The 23,098-nt window shown below is 44.9% G+C and overlaps 1 protein-coding gene across 2 annotated transcripts in view; it reads left to right on the top strand.

The window, feature by feature from the left end:
• ankrd6b (ankyrin repeat domain 6b) overlaps positions 1-23,098 on the top strand; it is a 305,190-nt gene that overhangs the window by 178,880 nt on the left and 103,212 nt on the right. The window contains exon 1 of one of the 2 annotated variants that reach the window (XM_070885549.1): positions 2,673-2,687. The exons of the other annotated variant lie outside the window; for it this stretch is intronic. The gene's annotated coding sequence lies outside the window, so the exon portion shown is untranslated. Of the gene's footprint in view, positions 1-2,672; positions 2,688-23,098 lie in introns of those variants that run through there. 2 annotated transcript variants of the gene reach the window in all.

Raw genomic sequence — 23,098 nt, 5'->3', positions numbered from 1 at the left:
TTGTACTCAAACAACCTCTTGTGTGTCGTGATGGTGGTCAGCTTCTTCAACTCACTCGCCAGCTCCTGGGTCATGTAAGCTGAGGTCAGGTCCAATTTTGAAAAAAGTTTGCCACCGGATAGCGTCGCAAAGAGGTCCTCCGCTCTCGGTAGCGGGTCCTGATCTTGGAGTGACACCCGATTGATGGTGGCCTTGTAATCGCCACATATCCTGACCGACCCATCCGCCTTGAGCACCGGCACAATCGGGCTCGCCCAGTCACTGAATTCGACTGGCGAGATGATGCCTTCCCTCAGAAGGCGGTCCAATTCGCTTTCTATCTTTTCCCACATCACGTACGGCACCGCTCTGGCCTTGTGGTGTACTGGCCTGGCATCCGGGTTTATGTGAATCACTACCTTGGCCCCATGAAAGTGCCAATGCCGGGTTGAAATAATGAGTCAAATTTGTTCAGGATCTGTGAGCATGATACTTGCTCCACAGAGGAAATTGCATTGACATCGCCCCATTTCCAGTTCATGACAGCAAGCCAACTCCTCCCCAGTAGTGCGGGACTGTCCCCTGGGACAATCCAGAGTGGCAACCTGTTCTCCGAATCTTTGTGGGTCATGACTACCGTGGCACTGCCTAGCACCGGAATTATCTCCTTTGTGTATGTCCATAGCTGTGCGTCAATCGGCGATAATTTTGGCCTGCTGGCCTTGGATGCCCACAACTTTTCGAACTGTTTGATACCCATCAGGGACTGGCTGGCCCCCGTGTCTAGCTCCATTGATACTGGGATGCCATTGAGGAGCACTTTCATCATTATCGGTGGCAACTGTATACATGCTCCACATGAACTCGCTGAACTTCAGCTTCCAGCGATTTCCCCCAGCGTTCATTTCTGCAATTTCTGCAGGTATTTTGCTCACCTCTGCAAACTCCGGCTGAGTGTGTGCCTCCACGCCTCCAGCATGAGCTGCTGTTTGAAACAAAAGGTCCCTTGCCAGTCGATCGTCCCTGACTGCCCCTGTTATTGTCCTTGAGTGCGCCATTAACAGGTGTTGATAGCCCCATTACTGGCCGCATTGTCCCTTGCAATGGCGTGAATCACCATTCAGCTTGCCATTGTCTCTGTCGAACTCCCCTTCTGGGTTCGACTGCATGTTGGGGCTTGCCAGACTGCCCTTGTCTGCCTGGAGAACTGTGTGCTGCTTTAACAATGTTGAATCTCTGTCCCAACCATTCCTTAACACAGTACCTCTCCTCTGTTCTGCTAGTGGTTTAAATCCCAGTTTCTCATCGCCATTGATACGTCCTTACTATACAGTATAAATGCACACGAGGCCCATGCTTGAGAGAAGGTCAGTCTGTGACCTGTCCTTTATTCCATAGCACTCAAATGCAGGAAATGGGTGGAGCTTCCCCTTTTATATCTGAAGATCTAGTGTCTCCCACAAGTTCACCACCTAGTGGTCATTGTTCTCACAGTGTACAACTTTGGTCAGATTATACATGGGTTACAATGCTGGTTGAATACATGACACCAACTGCATCTAGGAAAGGAAAAAATACATTAACTTCACATTTCTCTTATCAGGTAATAGAAATATTTTTCTTTTTCCTTTTGTTCGGTGAGGAACCCGAACCTGGCATAACTTTTGCCAAAATGCAAACTCTTGTAAACCACGCGATGATATAAATGCAGTTCAAAACGTCATGTGTTTGTAAACAAGTGAAAATAAAGTTTCAGAACTGTATTTTCATGAAGATAACGGGCTAGAAATTCAGTTTTTGTCGTTATTTGGTTTTTAACATCATATTTGAAAAAAAAATAATTTCGCCATTTTTTACGGGGGGTAAAATTGGCACAAAAATATGCATGTTGATAAAAATCAGCGTTGCACGAGGATTTGCGGTGGAAACTGCGATCTCGCCAACTTTAGCCCGAGGTCTATCAATGCCAAAAATACAGGCCCTGGAAGGGGGGGAAAATTTGCAAAATTCAAAAAATAAATCAGAAAACATTCACAATATACTTAGGTAATGAATTGTTGAAAAAGAATTAAAAAATAAAAATTTAAACTTTTTTGTAGGTCTTCCTACTTACTGACGTTTCTGAGGTTGCAACGCCTGCTTTTCTCGTGCGTTGTTTTTTCACCTGAATATGGGTTTGCCGAACGGTCATATTTCGGCGGTTGTATATTTTCCCCATTGCACCTCGGCGATCCGCTTTTCGGCGATATTTCAAAATCGCCATTCTTAACCTTTAGGCAATTTTGTTAGGTTTCTTTTAATGCTAAAAAAGCACTTTTAATGCAAAAAAATTGCGTTAAAACATGCATTAGATTGGCGAGTTTCTAGCCCAATGTTTCTTTAAGCCAAAATGCTTTTTGAAACTACTGCAGATTTTTTGAGGATGACAAATCTCTGATGATGATAATCCACAGCATGAAAGTAATGAGTCAGGCTGCAGCACCTGGTATATGTGATTGTGCTGGTAAGTACTTTGATGAGGTAATTCAATCAAGTACAAACATTTACATTTCTTGTTGCTTCAGGGAATTTTCTGAATGAAAATGTGCTAGAGCGACTTGAGGAGTAAACATATGTGGCATTATCAATCACCCAGAGAGAGGCATTTTATAAACCGAGGGACTCCTTGTTTCCCATTGTGGTGAAGATTAAGGGAATATGGTTCCAAGGTAAGCAGTGTCGACATTTGGTGAATCTCCAAAATAGTGCACATCGTAAAACCCAAGTCTAATAGCTTGTTAATACTGAGTCCATTGATGATGTTGATATGATCACCCTCAGGTACCTCAAAACACTTCTATATTACAGGACTGCAACCAATAAAACAGGTTCTGGTTGTCCCTCTGTCAGCTCCACTCTTTACTGTAAAACCCGACATTTAGGGAACTGGTGGCTTCATAGAGCCACAGGAATGTAGTTCCAGGAATCTGACGTCTGATTTCTTGACAAATAAACATGTTGATCCAGTTCTCTGCATTTGTGCTTTAAGCCTGCATTACACAGCGGCACACAGCAGCATTAGATAATTTGCTGCATTAGAAGAAAAAACTTGCATGAATTTAGCACTTCTTGTGATTGCAGGATGCCCCAGAGCATTTCACAGCGAATTAAGTACTTTTGTAGACATTATTGTAATGTAGACGAATGCGGCAGCCAATTTGCATACAAGGTCCTACAAACAGTGAAATAAATGATCAGATAATCTGTTTTAATAATGTTGTTTGATAGATAAATGTTGGCCAGGACAGTAAGAGGTCTCCTGCTCTTCTTCGAATAGTGCGATGGATTCTTTTGTGTCTACCTGAGAGAAGATGGGGCCTCAGTTTAACATCGCATCCAACATATGTGCAGCACTTTCTTAGTGTAGTGTCAGCCTAGATTAAGTCTCTGGAGTGGGACTTGACTCCATGACCTTCTGACTCCGAGGTGAGAGTGTTACCATTGAGCCAAGGCAAACATCTAAAAGATAATGTATACCCAATAATGTAAGTACTATATTCTGATGTTGCGCTTCAGCCCCGAGAAGTCAGCTTGTGGCATTGCCTTTTAATGCTTTAACTGTACTGTTACAAGCCTTCAGTTTTATTCACTGTTCACCTGTTAACTGCTGAAGACTGTGCCTGTTCCCATGAAATGACCTCTGTGGGTGACTTACAATCTAATTATTACTAAGAACAGGAGCGCAATCAAGAGAGAGTGGGATGACCCTTTAGTACCCTTAAAGAGTCACAGACCTTATTGCCAAGAATAGTGCTAATTGTAACCTCAGTGCATTACGAAAGCGACTGAAAGTGCAAGACTACAGATTAAACAGTACAGAATTTCAAAAAGTGTGAAGTGCAACTAATACCCCATCGCTTCTAATACATCAATGACCTACCAATGATGTGAACTAAAAATAAACTTCAGCAACTTCCCAACGTTGCATTTTTGCGCTGTGCGCACTGAATCAAATTAGTAAGAATCTAGAAAGATGGGCATCGATTTACTGCACAATAATCCTAAACATTTCAGCAAAATGAATATTTTAGACTTTTAAAAAGTTATTTAAAAGCCCATTCATAAAGCCCTTTCCTCCTGTGAATAAAACTGAAAGCTTGTAACAGTACAGGATTGAATCATTGTACTCGACATTTTTTGTTTCTGATCCACATTGTGTCTCATCTTTCCTCTGACCAAGATGTGATTGATCAATAATGGACACACAATAAGTAGCAGTCGACTGTGCCTGTGGGGAAGCAGCACGATTGAATGAGAACAGTACAGTTTTTCAATTAAGCCAATATTCTGATGTATAGCAGGGCTGCTGGTCTTTCAGCCTTGGGCAGAAATGAGTCTTCTGTGTGAATATGAATTTTGTTTTAAAGAAATACTGTTTGTGGGGTACTGTTACACAGGAGCTAGCAGCCCACTGCTTTCTCACACCATGTGAGCCTAGTTGGTGAGAGTCAGCAGGCTGCTTGATCATGAGAGACGATACACAAATGCGCATGCACACACGCGCACATACTACATACATACATGTATATATGACGAAGAGTGACATCCTCAGGTCGCTGATTGGAGCGTGGGCAGATACAGCAGGAGCGGCGAGAGACAGTGGAGGAATGTGATCGGGGCCCAGGAGAGGCATAAGTATGGGACCAGGGGCAGCACGGGCCAGCCCACACTGCGATGTGTGTGTGCACTTGGTCTGTGCAGCAGAGCAGGTCTTGGATAACACTTGCCACTGGACCAAGACCTCGCTCTGTCAAACCTGTGTGATGGCTGGTGTGCAACAGCCACCACACGTTAAAAAAAATCCACGTACAGGCATCTTCCACCCTTCAGGATGTAGTTCAGGATCTGGAATTTTAGGCCCTTCATTGAAACACCTGTGAACTCATCCTTTTTTGGCCTGGAAGCAAGTCATCCTCATTTTAAGGAACTGTCTATGATGATGATGATGATGATAAGGCTAAGTATCTGCCTACTCTGCAGATCCAGTTCTTTTATATTAATAAAGTGCTACAGTGGTAATTTGAGGGGGAGGGGGGGAGGTAAGAAGTGTCTTGTCTCAGTGATATTGAGTTCCATATCTTACACGATTGTGCATTAGCCTTATTAGCCAGTGGGATTGTCATCATCATCATCGGCAGTCCCTCAACATCGAGGAAGACTTGCTTCCACTCTAAAAGTGAGTTCTCAGGTGACTGTACAGTCCAATATGGGAATTACAGTCTCTAACAGGTGGGGCAGACAGTCATTGAAGGAAAGGGTGGGTGGGGAGTCTGGTTTGCCGCACACTCCTTCCGCTGCCTGCGCTTGATTTCTGCATGCTCTCGGCGACAAGACTCGGTGCTCCATGCCCTCCCAGATGCTCTTCCTCCACTTAGGGAGGTCTTGGGCCAGGGATTCCCAGGTGCCAGTGGGGATGTTGCACTTTATCAAGGAGGCTTTGAGGGATTATATTGAGTAGCAGCCACAGGAGCACAGTTTTGCATTGATTTTCATATGTGCTTTAATCATGTCTTTTCATATTCCTCTTTCTCCCACCAAAATTCCACTGCAGGCACGATCATATTTGCTGAAAACTTGAGTTTACTCCACTTGCTCAATATCATTGTTGTAACTCTTAAATATGAAAGAAACAAATCATGGGGTTATTACAATTAAAACCAAACCTTTCATTTCATTTTCAAACTGGAACCTATTCACTTTATCTCTGTGTCTGTGAAAAATTGACCTGTCTCTGTCAACATCAATATTAAACTCCCCTTCTCGCAAAATCCGTACAATGTTTTGCCGGTTCTGATTGAGAGAAAATTGTGACCCATTCAGTTTAGTGCTAATGATCCTAAATGTTATCCACTTCCAGGTGTTTGTTGATCTTCAACCCTTCACTTGTAGCACAATGCTTGATTGGGCAAAGGTGTAGAGGTCAACACAAGCTGTGAAGTGTGCAATTAAGCAAATAAGCTGTATATCAGCACCTGGACTGTTTGCAGAGTGGGAATGCAGCACTTTAGTGATGACAGCAAGGGTGATTTAACTATCTTAAATCAGTAAATATTCACTTGTGCTTTGCTCCAATTTTTGTTAAAGTCCTTTTTGAAGAGGATTCCAAGTGTCGATTACTCGCTGGGCAGCGAGAGCTGCTCATCTGCAATGTGACATGAGGGAGCATCCAAATTCAGGGCCTTCATGTCTGATCGGACATTGGCCTAATTTAAAATTTTGATCTGAACCTGCTCCTGCTCCTCGATTGGTTCATCTGCTCGGAACTCTGCGCGCTTTCGGGTTCGGGACGCATTTCGTCGCCCGGATCCGACTTTTGTACGCCGCCGCGGAGTGTCTGATTAAGGTTAACGGGTCCTTGACGGCGCCCCTTCGCTTTAGGAGAGGGGTGCGCCAGGGATGCCCCATGTCCGGCCAGTTATACGCCGTTTGCGTGGAGCCTTTCCTGCGCCTCTTGCGGACGAGGTTGACGGGACTGGCTCTGCAAGGGCCGGGCGTGGAGGTCGTCCTCTCGGCTTACGCAGATGACGTGCTCCTCGCGGTAGAAGATCCCGCTGACCTGCGGAGGATGCGTGAGTGCCAGGAGATTTACTCGGCCGCGTCCTCCGCCAGGATCAACTGGGAGAAATGTTCCGGACTCCTGGTGGGTCAGTGGCGGGTGGACTCCCTGCCGGAGGAGCTCAGGCCTTTTGCCTGGAGCACGACCCATCTCCTCTATCTGGGAGTCTACCTTAGCCCCGACGAGGGAGCCTGGCCGGCGAACTGGCAGGAGCTGGAGGCCAAGGTCGCCGCTCGCCTAGGGCGCTGGACAGGACTGCTCTGAGTGCTGTCCTACAGGGGTGGAGCGCTAGCCATAAACCAGCTGGTGGCCGCAATGCTGTGGTACCGGCTGGTCACTTTGACCCCTCCCCCTGCGTTTGTCACCAAGATACAGAAGAAGCTGGTGGACTTCTTCTGGAACAACAGGAAGCACTGGGTCTCTGCTGCGGTCTTGAGTCTCCCGCTTGAGGAGGGCGGTCAGTCGTTGGTGTGCGTCAGCGCCCAGCTCGCGACTTTCCGTCTTCAGACCCTGCAGAGATACCTTTACGTCGAGCCCCCTCCTAGGTGGTGTGCTCTGGCGAGGTATTTCTTCCGCCAGCAGCGCGACCTCAATTATGACACGCAGCTCCTGTTCGTGAACTTGGGGGGTGTCAGGACCGCCCTCCGGGAGCTGCCTGTCTTTTACAAGGAACTCATCAGGGTCTGGAACAAAGTCTCCACCAAGCGCAGCTCTCCGCCGGCTGGAGTGGCGGCCGTCCTGCAGGAGCCGCTGCTCGGGAATCCATACCTCCACGACCAAGGTTTTATGTGGCGGTCGGAAGAGAGGGCTGTGGCTGGTGAGGTGACCAGGGTCAGGGACCTGCTCGATGGCGGAGGAGCAGGCTGGATGGCGCCAGACACGCTGGCGCGGCGCCTAAATTCTGCCAACGTCCGCCACGCGGCCGATGCCATCGAGTCGCTAAAAACAGCTCTGGGCCCTGACTCCGTTAGGTGCATCGAGGAGGCTCAAGCACGTGGGGAGATCCCGTCCGAACTGACCCCCGTCCGGACAGAATTCCTCATCGGCGCCAAACCCCGGAACCTCCCTCGGGGGCCGGCGCCTCACAACTTGAGCCACCTCGGGGAAATCCCCTCCGTGCCTTTCAGTTCCGCGCGGAGGGGTTTCCTGTACGGGCTGCTCATGCACACTCTCAACTTTGCCATCCTCGCCGGCCGTCCGGACACGCCATGGCGTACCATCTTGCCGTCCGGAGGAGGCGGGGGTCCCCGATGGAGGGCACTCTACGCAGGGGTCCTCCCACTATTCATCGGGGACTTGGCCTGGAGGGTGGTGCACGGAGCAGTGCCGTGCAATAAATTTTTAAGCCGGTTCACGGACTCCCAGGCCGCCTGCAATTTCTGCGGTCTGGAGGAGTCCGTGTTCCATGTTTTTATTGAGTGCACAAGGTTGCAGCCCCTGTTCCATTATTTGAAGGGGCTGCTCCTGAAATTCTGGCTGCACTTCAGTCCCACTCTCCTGATCTTTGGGCACCCTGTGCGGAGGGGAGCGGGTAGGTCCGAAGGCCTCCTCGTAGGACTGCTCCTGGGCACGGCCAAGGGTGCCATCAGCCGGTCCAGGCAGCGGGCGGTCGAGGGGGTCGTTCAACCTGACTGCCTGCCTCTCTTCCGCTCTTACATCCGGTCCAGGGTGTCCTTGGAGATGGAGCACGCGGTGTCCACCGATACGCTCGCGGCCTTCCGCGAGAGGTGGGCACCGGAGGGACTGGAGTGCATCATCACGCCCGGCAACCAAATTTTAATTTGATTTTACGTTTTAAAGTTTAATTTGGTTTAATTGCCGGTGCTTTTAGTGTCCCCTTCCCTTTTATAGGGGGCACCGGAAAAAATTTGATTTTAGCGCCCCAAAAAAAACCAAAAAAAAAGAAAAAAAAGGGGCCTTGTAAATGTCTGCTGTGTCATCCAGGGCGGGTGGCACGGTTTAATGTTTTATGTTTTACAGATAAACTCTAAAAGAGTTTCAGTGCTCCAAAAAAAAGTTTGGAAAAGCAGAAACCCAAAGTGTTCAGCAGCAGCTGTTCAACGATCCCAGAAACCTAAAGTTTGAAATTCGGCATAAATGGTATCGCCGTTGTGACTGGCAGTTAATTCCTTCACAGGCATGTAAATCAATTGCAGAATCTACACTGTAATATTGCTGGTGAATAAGTACTGGTGCTAGTGGAGGAGCTCTTGTAAATTCTTGCTTAAAGTGAAGTTTCAATTTTTATGTTGTGCCACTTGGTAGCAGAATGGGTGTAAAGAGTGCAGGACATGCTAAGGAAGGCCTTTCTGATGAGTCTGCTCCTCCATCTTATACTCTGTGCAATATGCAACAATGACAACTTGCATTTATATAGCACCTTTTAATGTAGTAAAACATCACAAGGTGCTTCATAGGAGCGTTAGCAAACAAAATTTGACACCAAGCCATATAAAAAGATAACAAGTCAGGTGACCAACAGCTTGGTCAAAGAGGTCGATTTTAAGGACCATTTTAAAAGAGGAGGGAGAGGTTTATGGAGCGATTTCCAGAGCTTAGGGCCTAGGCTGCTGAATGCACGGCCGCCAATGGTAAAGTGAAGGAAATCGGGAGTGCACAAAAGGCCAGAATTGGAAGAGCACAGATCTTGGAGGGTTTGTAGGGCTGGAGGGGGTTACAGAGATGGGGAGGGGTAAAGCCCTGGAGGGATTTGAAAACGAGGATGAGAATTTTTAAATCGTGACAATGCCGGACCAGGAGCCAATGTGGGCCGACGAGCACAGGGGTGATGGATGAGCGGGACTTGTGTTGCATACTCCCAAAGCAGCTAATGACTGGTTGCAGCAGTGATAAGTTCCAAGTAAATACTTGTTATGTCAGGATTTTTTGACTCGCAAACCAGAAATTCCTGTTTTATGGAAACATCAATAAGCTTGAAATACCAAAATTGGCAATTACAGGGGTTGCTACGATTCAAAGCACAGAGACCACCTGACATTTTGGCAACAGATTCCCATCTAATACTTGGATCCAGCTGCTACTGAAAATAGCACAGGGAGAAACAAAATAATGCTTGTAGCACATTTGCAACAAAGAAATCCCCTGTCAGTGTTGTGGCTCTGCTGCATTACTGACCAGAAAAGGGAGACTTCACTGAGTGACATCCAAAGGTTAACCAATAGTTCCTCACGAGTCAAAGTAAAAGATAAGGCAGATCAGGTAACATTAGTGCTGGGTGAGACCATTGCAAACCATAGTGCAGTAGGGAGATCAATCTCTTTAGAGCCGTAAAAGTCAAACTGTATCTTGTTTAATATGTGTATCTGTTAGGGTAAAAGGAAGGCTTCTCTTCCTCAGGGTGGACTACCTGATATAGATAATCGATACCTCGCCCTTCGCCCTCCGTATAACGACCACGGAATTAAACAAGCGAAACCTTGGGTTCAACCGGCTTTATTTCGAGCAAATGCACGGGAAGGTTCAATCGTGGAACCTTCGAAATACAAGAGATTTTGAGTATAATTTATACAGGTTTTGGAGTGGAGCTATCCTCCTACAAAATCATCGATCAGTCTATTGCTATCAGCGGAGTTGCATTGATTTCTCGACTCTTGTCAGACTGGCTCTGAGTGGTATATGCAATTGTCCATCTCCCATCATATGTTAATTGTGTTGTTCCATGATTTTCACTTTGTCATGGTCCATATGTTGCCTGAAGTAACTGTTCCAAAATACTGGCTTCCTTATCTCTTCCTCAGAGACTTCTAATCAAAATTGTAACGGCTGACCGGCTGTTTTGTTAAGTGTTACTAAGGTTAACCATACAGTTTTAATGCATTATAAGTGTCCTATACCTACATAAGCAAGTGTTACATACATAGGCAATTATTCCTCAGAGCTCCTAATACTGATTAGTTCACTACCTTCAGCATTGTTATGACCACCTATCTGTCTGCTCTTTGCCTGCTACAATTCTATATTCCTTAGAGTATCTGATCCAAATGGAAGGTGTGTATCTCATTAATGACTCTTGGTAGCACAAAACCTGTATGGTACCATGTACAAACAAAACAAAATTTATCTCTCATCAAATCCACTCACACTTTAGAAGATTCAATCAATGAATCACATTCTATGATTAGTTCGCGTGCCAGACACGAGACTCCCAAAGCAAGCGCTCTACTCGGAACTCCTTCATGGCAAACGAGCCAAAGATGGGCAGAGGAAATGTTACAAGGACACCCTCAAAGCCTCCCAGATAAAATGCAACATCCCCACTGACACCTGGGAGTCCCTGGCCTAAGATTGCCCTTAGTGGAGGAAGCGCATCCGGGAGGGCGCTGAGCACCTCGAGTCTCGTCGCTGAGAGCGTGCAGAAATCGAGCGCAGGCAGCAGAAAGAGCGTGCGGCAAACCTGTCCCACCCACTCCTTCCCTTAACCACTATCTGTCCCTCCTGTGACAGAGACTGTGGTTCTTGTATTAGACTGTACAGCCACCAAAGAATTCATGCTAAGAGTGGAAGCAAGTCTTCCTCGATTCCGAGGGATTGCCTATGATGATTAGGTTGTGTACAAGTCCTCTCCTATATTTAGATAGCATAAAAACATACACAAATTCCCAAGTTGTACAATGGATTTTGCGCTATGTCTTTTGACAATTATTAATCAATATTTAGCAACACAGAAAATCTCACGGCTGTAAAAGACTCTGTGGCCAATTTTCTTCCGTCCCCCTTCCCACCAAGCTCAGGTGAAGCACATCTGAAATGCACTCTGTCTGACCTAACTTGACTGAGCCTACCCATATTTGTAGCTTAGGTCATTACCCTCGGCACAATATACCTCGGGTGCTGGTATGCCCCTGGGAGGTGTGAGAGGACAGATACAGCCAGCAGGGTCTCCATCATTGAAATTCTGCTGAAGGATGTGAAATGAAGGACACTTGCCTTTTTTGCATCCTTCATGGGCTTGCTGCCTGACCCACTCTGCAATTCTGATCTAAGGGGGTTGAATGCAAAGTTTAAGGCTTCATTTTCTGGGCACTCTTCCTAATGGCTATTTGCTTGGGATTTTTGATTGCTTGTTCCATTGTCCTCTTGGGGTTTGGTATATCCGAGGCAAAAACTTGCTTGTAGAAGTGGTCCTTCTTGCATTTAGCACAAGACAAATTATCCAGCAAGAGACTGAATCATAGCAACCACCTCCACTTGTAGCCCCAGCTGAAATACTTTGCTGTTTTCCAAATACTAGCGGTTGCTGGGGTGTTGAGGCTGAGTGCCGAAATGTCTTTTCTCAAATACGGTTTTCACCAGGTAAAATATTTCAATTGTTTTACTTATTAAAAACTTTAAAAATATATATATATTTTTGAATGAATGCTTCAGGATAAGGTCATTGTAGGGATTCTTCTATAAAAATCCTTTACTTGGTAACAGGCCTCTTCCTGGCCAAGAAATTATACATACAAGTCTAAAGAGGGGAATGTTTGAATTATTTGAATGCAAGAAAAATTATTTCAATTATATAGCACCGTATCACTTCTCAGAAATGCTTCAAAGCTTAATGTTCAATCACTTAATTGAAATCTAATGACGGTTGTTATGTGGACAAATGCAGCAATCATTTATGCATAGCAAGATTCTACAGACATCAATGAGAGAAATGATAATCTTTTCTTTGATGGTGTTGATGAGGGAGGAATGTTGGCAGGACAACACTCTGCACCTTTCTGAATAATGCTATGGGATCCGTCTACCTGAACCACTGACACAAGCAAGTGAAGCGTCCGTTCAATGATCAGTTGGAAAGTGTTAGTTAGTTTGGCACATTCACAGCATCCACCCCAAACATGGCTTGAGTGCATAAGCTAGGCTGATACTCCAGTCGTCGTCTTCTTAGGCAGTTCCCTTAGACAGTACCCCGGAGTCGAGGAGGACACTCCAGTGCAGTATTGAGGGAGTGCTGCATTGTCAGAGATACCATCCGATGAATCAAAAATAAATGAATTGATCATTTATCACATTGCTGTCTGTGGGATGTTACTCATCGAAAAGGAAATATCTCCGATGCAGCAATGAATCAATACCGTACTGGAATGTTGGCCCTGGTGGTAGTGTTTTGAACCCATAACCTTTGACTCATTGGCAAGAGTGATTTTCCTGAATAAATGTATGTTGTTATATGGCTGTAAAGTAAGACCGTTTGTACCCTGTGCGTTCACTGACATTTCAAAGTCTTTCCTGACCTCCATGTTCATTTAAGTCCTGATTTACTTGAGAATATTTTGATTTCTCCACATCCCAATCTTCTCCCCTCCTCTCGTAAAAGCATTAAGATGATGCTGTCCCATAATTCCACAGCTGCCAGATGTTCTTCAATAGTTAGTCCAAGTGGCATTTTTCCTGCCACATCGAAATCTAATCATGATTTCACCCGATGCCCAAATATGCACTGGCAATAAAATACTTGCACTATATAGCACCTCTCACATCAAAACATCTCAGTTTTCACAATGAGTTACTCACTGAAATACACTGAATGTTTCATGTTGGAGGACAGGCAAGCTATCCTATGCCAGTAACATCCCACAGACAGCAATGTGATAAATGATCAATTCATTTATTTTTGATTCATCGGATGGCATCTCTGAGAATGCAGCACTCCCTCAATACTGCACTGGAGTGTCCTCCTTGACTCCGGGGTACTGTCTAAGGGAACTGCCTAAGAAGATGATGACTGGAGTATCAGCCTAGCTTATGCACTCAAGCCATGTTTGGGGTGGAAGCTGTGAATGTGCCAAACTAACTAACACTTTCCAACTGATCATTGTCAGTTATCTAACCTAGGGCCAATTGTTATGTCCCACCATTTGCCTAGCTGAGATCTGATAACTTGGCACAGACCAGGAATCAAATCTAGGATCTTACTGATCTGTTTGGTTGAATGCCACAGTGCACTAGATATATGCACTATCAAGCCAGCACTTTGATCCACTACCTTGGAATCTCATTAGCTGGAGACAGTGGATAGAAAAATGTTGAAGAAAATTACAATTACAATTTTTAACTCTGAAATGGAAGAGAATTCTCCATTTGCAGAGAAACTGCCTTGTTCTGTATAAATGCAAGGCATATGTTTCATGGAATGATGATGCTTTCTCATTTAATAAGATTGGAACAGGACAATGATGTCAGAAGATTGTTAGAAGACATTGATTGAAAGAGGTGGATCTGATTGTACAGATGAGTTAGTGTTCAGGGTTTGTGATTAAAAAGCTTCAATAGTTAAAGCTGAAAGACACACAGAAAAACTGAGCATTCCAACTATTGCACATATCTTAAATAACCCCACAGTGAACCTATTCCCAGCACACACAGCTTGGCTACATGATGCTTTCAAGTGTTTTAGTAACAGTTTTTGTCAGGCCGTCCCTTTAGGATCTGGGAGGAGAGCAATTACCTAGACAATAGCAGATTTCAGCACACCCCACAGCACACATTACTTTTGCTGGGTGTTCTGGTGCGAGTGGATCTTGCACAGAACGTGAAAACAATAAAGAGGCTGCTGCACCAGCTGCTGCGTCACAGCTGTGAGTGCTACATGCGGTGCAATATCACTGGATAAAATGCGAGATTTTTAACAGGGCTGTAAGTGTCATTTTAAGTTACAGTTTCCTAAGCATGATGCTATTTTACTTTTTCTTTCTTCGCAAAGAAGTACTAAAGGGTAGAATGGCTTAGTTTTGTGACTAAGATCTGTGAAGATTGCTTCAGGTAAACTTTTGTTTTAACCCACCCATGTAGTACTTTGTTTCGTGGCCATGTGTAGCAGGTCACAGTTATGATGGTGAGGGCTGGTGCGTTGTAAACTGTCAGCTGTGGATTTCTGAGGTATCTCAGAGCAATGTTGAAAGTGGGAAACTACAAAAAAGGGAATTGAATCCATGTGGAGGGGAAGTCTAAATATTGATCCATAATACAAAATTATCATTTCACTGGCTGTGTAGAGATCACTTAGGCTGTGAATAAAATAATTGACAAGTGATATAACCAACCAAGCATGGTAATAGAGGCAAAACATTGGGGTTATTCACAATACAATGATATGCTTGATTGGAGATTTAATGTGCTAGAGTGATGAGTTTCCATGGGTCAAGTGACCTTTTCTCATCTCCGCCTTTCTCATCAGCGCCTAATCTATAGTCTGTGTGATTTAAAAACTTGTTATAATGCTCTAACCCATGAATGCAAAAAAAATTCATGTTGAGAAGATCAGTTAAATCTGACAAATTTCAATTATCACATTATTACTTTTACTGGAAATACTTTACATTTTCACATTACCTATCAATAATTTCAGCAATATTATAGGCCAGATGCCCTCTGTCCAAGGGCAGGGGTTCTTAATTCCATCCTCACCCTACAGCATCCTTGCCCTGTGTCTCCCATCTTATCTGAACAGCTGTTTGATAAAGTTGTAAAGATAAAAATGATAGGCTTATCTTACAGTTTTTAAATTGGCATCCAAGCCTCATTTGGTATTTTTTAACTTATTCAAACGATTAGTAGTGTACAGATGATGGAATGTTAGACTTACAGTAATACTATTAGATTTGTTTCATTTGTGTGAAAAATCTTGTGAATATTGTACTTATTCAATAGATGAATTAGAATCTCATTACTCGTCTTAAATAACCCCACAGTCAACCTATTCCCAGCACACACAGCTTAGCTACATGATGCTTTCAAGTGTTTTAGTGAAGTAGGAAAGGGAAAGCTGTGCAGAGATTTAATGAAAAGAATTATTAAGTGAATGTACTGAGGTATAGCTCTACAGCGAAGGTCAGTCAGTCAGTTAATGTATTCGTTCAATGCAGTGAATTACAAATTGTTACTTATATTCTAAAAATGTTGTACATGAATCATCAACAAATCCACATAATGTACAAAGTGTTACAGATCAATTTTCACTTGTGCATATGATTATATTTTATAACCCAGGACATAAAAGAACCTATGTCAATATTTTGATGATGAGCAAGGGAGTTCTCCCCAGTGTCCTGACCAGTATTTATCTCCCAACTAACATCACTAAAACAGTTTATCTGGTCATTATCACATTGCTGTTTGTGGGAGCTTGCTGTACACAAATTAGCTGTCACACTTCCTAAATTGCACCAACAGTGACTACACTTCAGAAGTACTTAATTGGCTGCAAAATTATTTGGGGCATCCTGAGTTCATGAAAGGCACTAGATAAATGTCTTCTTTCTAATTCAAAAAACCATGTACCCTGTATTTTCTTTTTTTTTAAACTGTCATAACTTATCAAGTTTTGGTTCTGTCAAGCTCACAAAAGAACTTTGAGAATGTACTATCTCCCAGTGGGGCCACCTTTATGTAACTTTTGCTTTTAACTATATTTTTTGCTGGTAGGCTAATGTCACTTTTGAAAGGAGTGTTCTTGTAAAGAATTTCAGGTTTGCGAGCCAAATTGAACTTCAAATCAGCTGCTTAGTTTGGGCTGTTTTATGAGAGATTTTCTTATTTCTCTTTCACTAATCAAGTTATAATATTGAAGCAGATAAAGAAAAGAATAATTTTCTTGGGCAGTCCCTCGGAGTCGAGGATGACTTGCTTCCACACACACAATGAGTTCTCAAGTGACTGATAAGTCCAATGCGGGACCTACCTTCTCTGCCACAGGTGCGTGGGTGGGGTGCCTGGGTTGCCGCACGCTCTTTCCGCTGTCGACGCGAGGTGTTCCGTGGTCTTGGACCAGGGATTCCCAGTTGTCGATGGGGATGCTCACCCTTTTCAAGGAGGCTTTGAGGGTGTCCTTGAAGCATTTCCTCTGCCCACCTGGGGCTCGCTTGCCATGTTGAAGCTCCGAGTAGAGCGCTTGTTTTGGGGGGTCTCGTGTCCGGCATTAGGATGATGTGGCCCGTCCAGCAGAGCTGATCAAGCGTGGTCAGTGATTCGATGCTGGGGATGTTGGCCTGAGCGAGAGCACTGACGTTGGTGCACCTATCCTGCCAAAGGATTTACAGGATCTTGCGGAGGCAGCATTGGTGGTACTTCTCCAGTGTTTTGCGGTGCCTGTTGTACATAGTCCATGTCTCTGAACCATATAGGTGGGCGGGTATCACTACTGCTCTGTAGCCCATGAGCTTGGTGCCTGGTTTGAGGTCCTGGTCTTCAAACACTCTCTTCCTCAGGCAACTGAAGGCTGCATTGGCACACTGAAGGTGGTGTTGGATCTCGTCGACAATGTCTGCCCATATTGACAGTAGGCTCCCAAGATATGGAAAATTGTCCATGTTGTCCAAGGCCTTGTCGTATATTTTGATAACCGGGGGGGCAGTGCTGTGTGGCAGCGGCTGATTGGTAGAGGACCTTTGTCTTACGGATGTTTAGTGTTTAGTGTAAGGCCCATGCTCTTGTACGCCTTGGTGAAGGTGTTGACGATGGCTTGGAGTTCGGCCTCTGAGTGTGCACAGACACAACCGTCGTCTGCATACTGTAATTCGATGACTAAGAATGGGACAACCTTGGATCTGGCCTGGAGGCGGCGGAGGTTGAACAGATTCCCGTTTGTCCTGTAATTTAGCTCCACTCCAGCTTGCTGAGGGTGAGATGGAGCATTGCAGCAAGGATGCTCGAGAAGAGCATTGGTGCAATGACACAACCTTGCTTGATCCGGCCCGAATGTGGAATGGGTCTGTGGTGGATCTGTTGGTCAGGATCACAGCTTGCATTCATCGTGGAGCAAACTTTTGAGGGCAGCCAAATCTGAGGAGGATGCTCCCTAATCCCTCACTTGACTTGTGAGATCAAAGAAGGCCATGTAGAAGGGTTGGTGCTGTTCCCTGCATTTCTCTTGTATCTGCCACGCGGTGAAGATCGTGTCCATTATGCTCCTTAGTGGCAACTCTGGGAGGAGCTCTTCAGCCACAGGGAGAAGGCAATTGAGGAAATTTCTTGTGATGACTATCCCGGTGGGCAACTGCAGGGAGATTTCTCTGCAGTTACCGCAGTCGGACTCCTCACCTTTCTTGAAGATGGTCACGATTCAGCGTCTCTGAGATCTCCTGGCATGATCTCCTCCTTCCAGATAAGAGAGATGAGGTCATGAATCCACGCCAGTAGTGCTTCTCCGCCATGTTTTAGTGTTTTGGCGGGGATTCCATCTGCTCCTGATGCCTTGTTCTTCAGTTGTCGGATGGCCTTTTCAACCTTGTGCCGGGCTTGGATTGTGCTGAGATGGTGGCGGGTGGGATGACGTCGAAGACAGAGTCCCGGTTAAGGAGATCCTCGAAGTGCTCCTTCCAGCGGGCACTGACTGCCTCTCTGTCCTTGATGAGCACCTCTCTGTTCTTGGCCAGTAGTGGGGTAGGGCCTTGGGTGCTTGGGCCGTAGGTGAAGAATCCTTGCACGTTGTGGCTGTCGTCGAGCTGCTCAATTTCTTGTGCTTTCTCCATCTGTTCTTTAGGTCGCATGTTTTCTGTTGGACCTCGGCCTTTAGACGTCTGTAAAGCTGCTTTCTTGCTCTCGTGTTGTGTTGCTGTTTCCAGTCCAAGAAAGCTTTGCGTTTGCAGCATATTAGCTCCTGGATCTCCTGGTCGTTCTTGTCGAACCAGTCCTGGTGTTTCCTGGTCGAGTGACCGAGTGTCTCTTCGCAGGTGCTAATTATGGAAGCCTTGAGGGCAGACCAGGCACTGTGGACACTCTGCGTCTCTGGGTCACTGGGAGTTGTCAGCTTGGTAGCGAGGCGCTCGCTGAATAGGGCTTTCTTAGCAGGATCTTTGAGTGCTCCGGCGTTGATTTTCCTGCGGCATTGTTCCTGTTGCAGTCGCTGTTTGGGGCAAAGAAAAGACTAGCGGATGGGTGGGGGGGGGGGTACAGCAGACTAGTTTGCATTTGCATATTGGTTTTCAGCCAGAGAGTCAAGTACGTACAAATCTGGTATCAATGACAGGCACCACACATCTGTCATTATTTTCCTTCATTTTGTATATGGTTGTGTTACTTTGAAAATTGTGGGTACACCATTTACTCTTGTACTAAATACTGCCGTTAACCGTTTTTTCCATTTATTTTCTCCAATGAAAAATATGGGGTGTCATGTGACTGTGCAAATGAAAAGGGTGTTAGAGGAATAAAGGGTACAAGATAACAAAGGCAAATAATGCTATGTCTGACACTGATATCCGATATGCAGAATTACTGAAAAATCTTCACATTTGAGCAATTTACTTGGATGAGATTTTGAGAAGATTGAGGGGAATCAAGCATTGTGTATGTGTTGAACACAGACTTAAAAACTGTGCCAATATATTACTTAGTATCAACCTATAAAAGACCATTGCAATGAAATTAAGCAAAATTGGAAGTGTTGCTGTCCTTTCTGCCAGTGGAAAGGTGAGTTGGTGATTGTCGGACTGACTGTGAAGATCAGGCAGTGCAAGCTGTTCTTGGGACTACTCATTTTTCTCATAGTTAAAAAAGAAAGGCTTGGATTTATATAGCGCCTTTCATGACCACCGGACATCTCAAAGTGCTTTACAGCCAATTAAGTACTTTTGAAGTGTGGTCACAGTTGTAATGTAGGAAACTAATGGCAGTATCTAGTATGAGAGCAAATGGTGTACCCACCACAACTTTCAAACACAGCGACTTTAAATTATATCATATCACATACTGGCAAGGATTTCATATGAAAGTTACACCCTTGCAAACTCTTCAAAAAATGGAAGTGCCCAATGTGGGTACTGAGCCACACAGACCTAGCTCCCAGGACCTTACTGGGAGCTACAGAATTGGTTCTGTGACCATGGGCTAGGAATGCTTGACCTGCATTCATCTGACAGGAAAGCTGCGACATTTGAGGCTGCTGCCTACTCCCGGCAGGCACCTCCGTGAGTCACCTCGGTCTGCAGTGAGCACTTCAAACGGTGGCGAACGGTATTCCAGCAGGAATGTGATGATGAGGCTGAACGCACCATTCGATCTGTTCTGGCCACATGGGGTGGGTTAAAATTCCTCCACTGTCTTTGCTGCAGTTTAGATTTGGTTTAATCCACTGATTTAGCACTTTCTACTTGGCATGGAGTTGCTGCAGACAGCTGTTATCGTGGAGTGAATGACGTCGGGTTAATATGTTGAAAGCCATCAGCTTTTGATTTCTTCTCCCAAACAATCTCTTGAGTGATGTTCAATGTGTAAAGAATTCTCGGTGGGAAGCTGAAAATATGTAATTGAAACCATGAGGGAGGAAAAGTCAGAATTAACCATTAATCCATTGCACTGAGTTATCACATCACTGAATTATCTTCTAAGGTTGGCCATTTCGAACAATATCATGCTTCACTTTCTTGGCCAAATAGTCCTGTAATTCCAAGGATCATCTTGGAGGGTAAAGACAATCCCAGTCTCCTCGTCTCCAAATGTGAGGAGTTTATGAACTTTTTCACCTCAAAGATAGAAGTAGCATTTCTAATGCTCTCGGGTTGTCCTGGAGTTGCCCAAGAATGAAAGATGAATCTCCAGGACAATGCTGTGAGCAAGCCAGGAGATAATCACAGGGACATTAAAAATGTTTTTAAGTATCTTAGAATGCTTTCATTTGTTAGTTATAAAAATATTGGGGAGATGGGAAAGAAAAGGCCGTTTGACTGACAGCCAAGAATCAATCAATCGGGTAATAGCCTGTTAGCTTTCCAATTGGTACGTGAAGCTGGTGCCTGTGAAGATGGACGTATCGGGTGACCAATGGTGGGCGTGTGGGGGTGGGGCTGTTGGAGGTGGAAGGTCATGTGACGCAACCTCCAAGAATACATCCAACAAAAGTTAGGAACCCTAGATCTGTGCAACTTTGAGTCATATTTTCTTTCTCCCCATCTTCCAACTCTCAAAGATTCACCTCGAGTCAGCATAGCCACCTCAAAAAGCCCATTGCCGGTCCCACAATCCTCTCCATATCACCCTATATCTGACCTTTCCCTTCCCGAGGTCTGTAAACACATTGCTACCCAAATCTATGATCACCTCTCCCACAATTCTGGTGTGAATCTGGCTTCTGCCTTGCCCACAGCACTGAGACTGCACAAGTCAAAGTCACTAACAATGCTCATTGTGAGTCCAGCCAGTGCACCTTATCCCCTTTTTCCTTCAGTAACACCTCTGCGGTTGACCATTGCATCCTGTTCCACTGTTTCTCCCCTATGGTCCTCCTCCATGGGACGGGTGTGAGAGGTTCCTGTGTGTTTGTGGAAAGTAAGGTGCTGGGGGGGCGGGGGGTAACTCTGGACAATGCATTGATGATTTGGCCGAATGTATTATAAGATGGTCTCCTCATGCGGCTTCGAAGCTGCTTGTCCAAATGTAACCTGCACAATTCCAGCAAAGGCTTTGTCTTCCACCCCTGCAGAATTGCCTCCAGAGGACTGTAGGGTTCTACCCATGGCATCTCCTTTTGATTGTGTACATTTTGCTGCACAGATGTGTGTTCACTTTCCACATATATGTTGACGACGTTCAGCGCTAAATCTTCATTACCATCTCTTTGATTTCGTAATCACTTCTGTGTTGTCAGAATGTCCAACATTCCTTCCTTCAATTGAGCATTGGGTAGATTGAAGTTTATTTAGCTCCTGCCAAAAATTCCATAGCCTTACCTTTAATGTCATCCCCTCTCGCAGCTGCTTGCCCAGGCTGAATCTGACTCTGCAATACCTGTGTCTTGCTTCATCCTCAGCTGGGCTCCAAACCCAATACCCTATTCTTCATCAAGACTGCTTACTTTCACTACTGCACACATCACCGTCTGCCAATTTATCTCATCTTTGCTGAAATATTTTCCCATATTTTGATAACCAAATCTGTCTTCTCTAAAGCATTCCTTGCTGGTTTCCTAATCTTCACTCCACACATACCCCAATTTGACCTGAACAAACATGCCCTGTGCTGGATGCCCATTAGTCCTGTCCTCACTGACTTCTGTTGGCTTTCTCTTCCCCAAGGTATCAGATTGAAAATCATTGCCCTCTTTTACAAATCCCTCTATGGCCTTGGCCTGCTCTACCTCTACATCGCCGGAGAAAGTGCAACTAAATTCATACCTGGCCTTTAGGCACTTAATTACCAGGTTAGATGACAAAAGTTGGAACCTATTTAGAGAAGTGCAGGGGCATGATTGAGTATTTTTTTTAAATGATAAAGGGATTGAATTCAATCATTGATAGGTTACTTCAGATGGTAAAGGATGGTAACACTGGATGGCATGCATATAAAATCCTTATGTAGAGAGGTTAGATGCCAAAAAATGTTTCTCCTTACCAAATGTTGTCACTCTCTGGCACAGACTACGAAAGCCTCCTCAAAAACCTCTTCTTGACTGTGCTTTTTGTCATCTCCCTTAACACTTCCACCACTGTTTGGTGTCCATTTCTTCTCTGTGAAGTGCCTTGTGAGATTTTCTATGTTAAATGTTGAGTTTAAAATTTCAAAGGAGAACCTTCCCCAGAATTTATAGATAAAGCTAATTTGTTAAAACGAATCTGTAAATAAAACATATTTAAGATTTTCTGAATGCACTTATTTGCTTTTATCTGTGCACTTATCTGTGCTTGCTGATGTCTGGAGAGCAATGCGACCTCAGTCATAGGCCTGGAATTTCCAGCAATAGCGGCAAACGCCATAAGTTGGACCGTTGTGTGCCTCCGTCCTCCAGTGGCAAAATGCCACCAAAATCTACTGGAGAATTGAGTAGAATATGCCACAGCGAGCACAGCAACAGATCAGAAGCAGTACAGCCAGTGTACTGATCCCATTAAGCTAGCGGTGTGATTTCTGAGGTTGACTCGATCAGAGTGACAAAGGGAGCTGTCTGGATGCATCCAAGAACTCCCACCAGGATCCTGAAGTTGTGGAAGGAGGATTAGTTATGGACTCTGGATCGGGGTGGATGTGGGTGCAACGCATGTCTAAACAGGCCAGTGGCAGGACCAAGGCAAATTGGATCGCTAGCTTCATTTTTATGTTGCTGGCGAGCTGCAGACAAAAGACAGAAATGCTGGCTGAGGCCCTATGGTAAGAGGAGACAGGGGAAGGCAGGCAGGCAATCAGTATGGGGATGAACACTGGTTGGCACCAGCCTGCTCCGCCTGGCTCCATTCAGGCAAGTTTCAAACTTTAAACTTACCTTTTGGGTGGCAGATTCTAGCGGCCCCTTGAAAGATTGCTGAGTTGGCTGCTGAGCGTGTATCCATTCTTAATTTTGAATTTTAGTTTATTCAGGCAAGCTGTTCATAGCAACGAATGGATGAAGTGAGTCAGCATATTCGTTTATTGATATAACATTTAGTTATGAAAAGGATGCAAATTTCTGTGGTCAGAGATATCAGGGTTCAAACTAATCTCAAACATTCTCCGACAGCATTTAATAAAACCCTCTATTGTCTGGAAACTTGCCATTGAATTAGTCCTGACTTTTGAGATTAACTTAATGTGTTGTGTCGAGGCTGA

The sequence above is a fragment of the Pristiophorus japonicus genome, chromosome 7 (genome assembly GCF_044704955.1).
Source record: "Pristiophorus japonicus isolate sPriJap1 chromosome 7, sPriJap1.hap1, whole genome shotgun sequence".
Lineage (NCBI taxonomy): Eukaryota > Metazoa > Chordata > Chondrichthyes > Pristiophoridae > Pristiophorus > Pristiophorus japonicus.
Note: the sequence above shows the minus strand (reverse complement) of the source record. Positions and strands in the feature narration are given on the sequence as shown.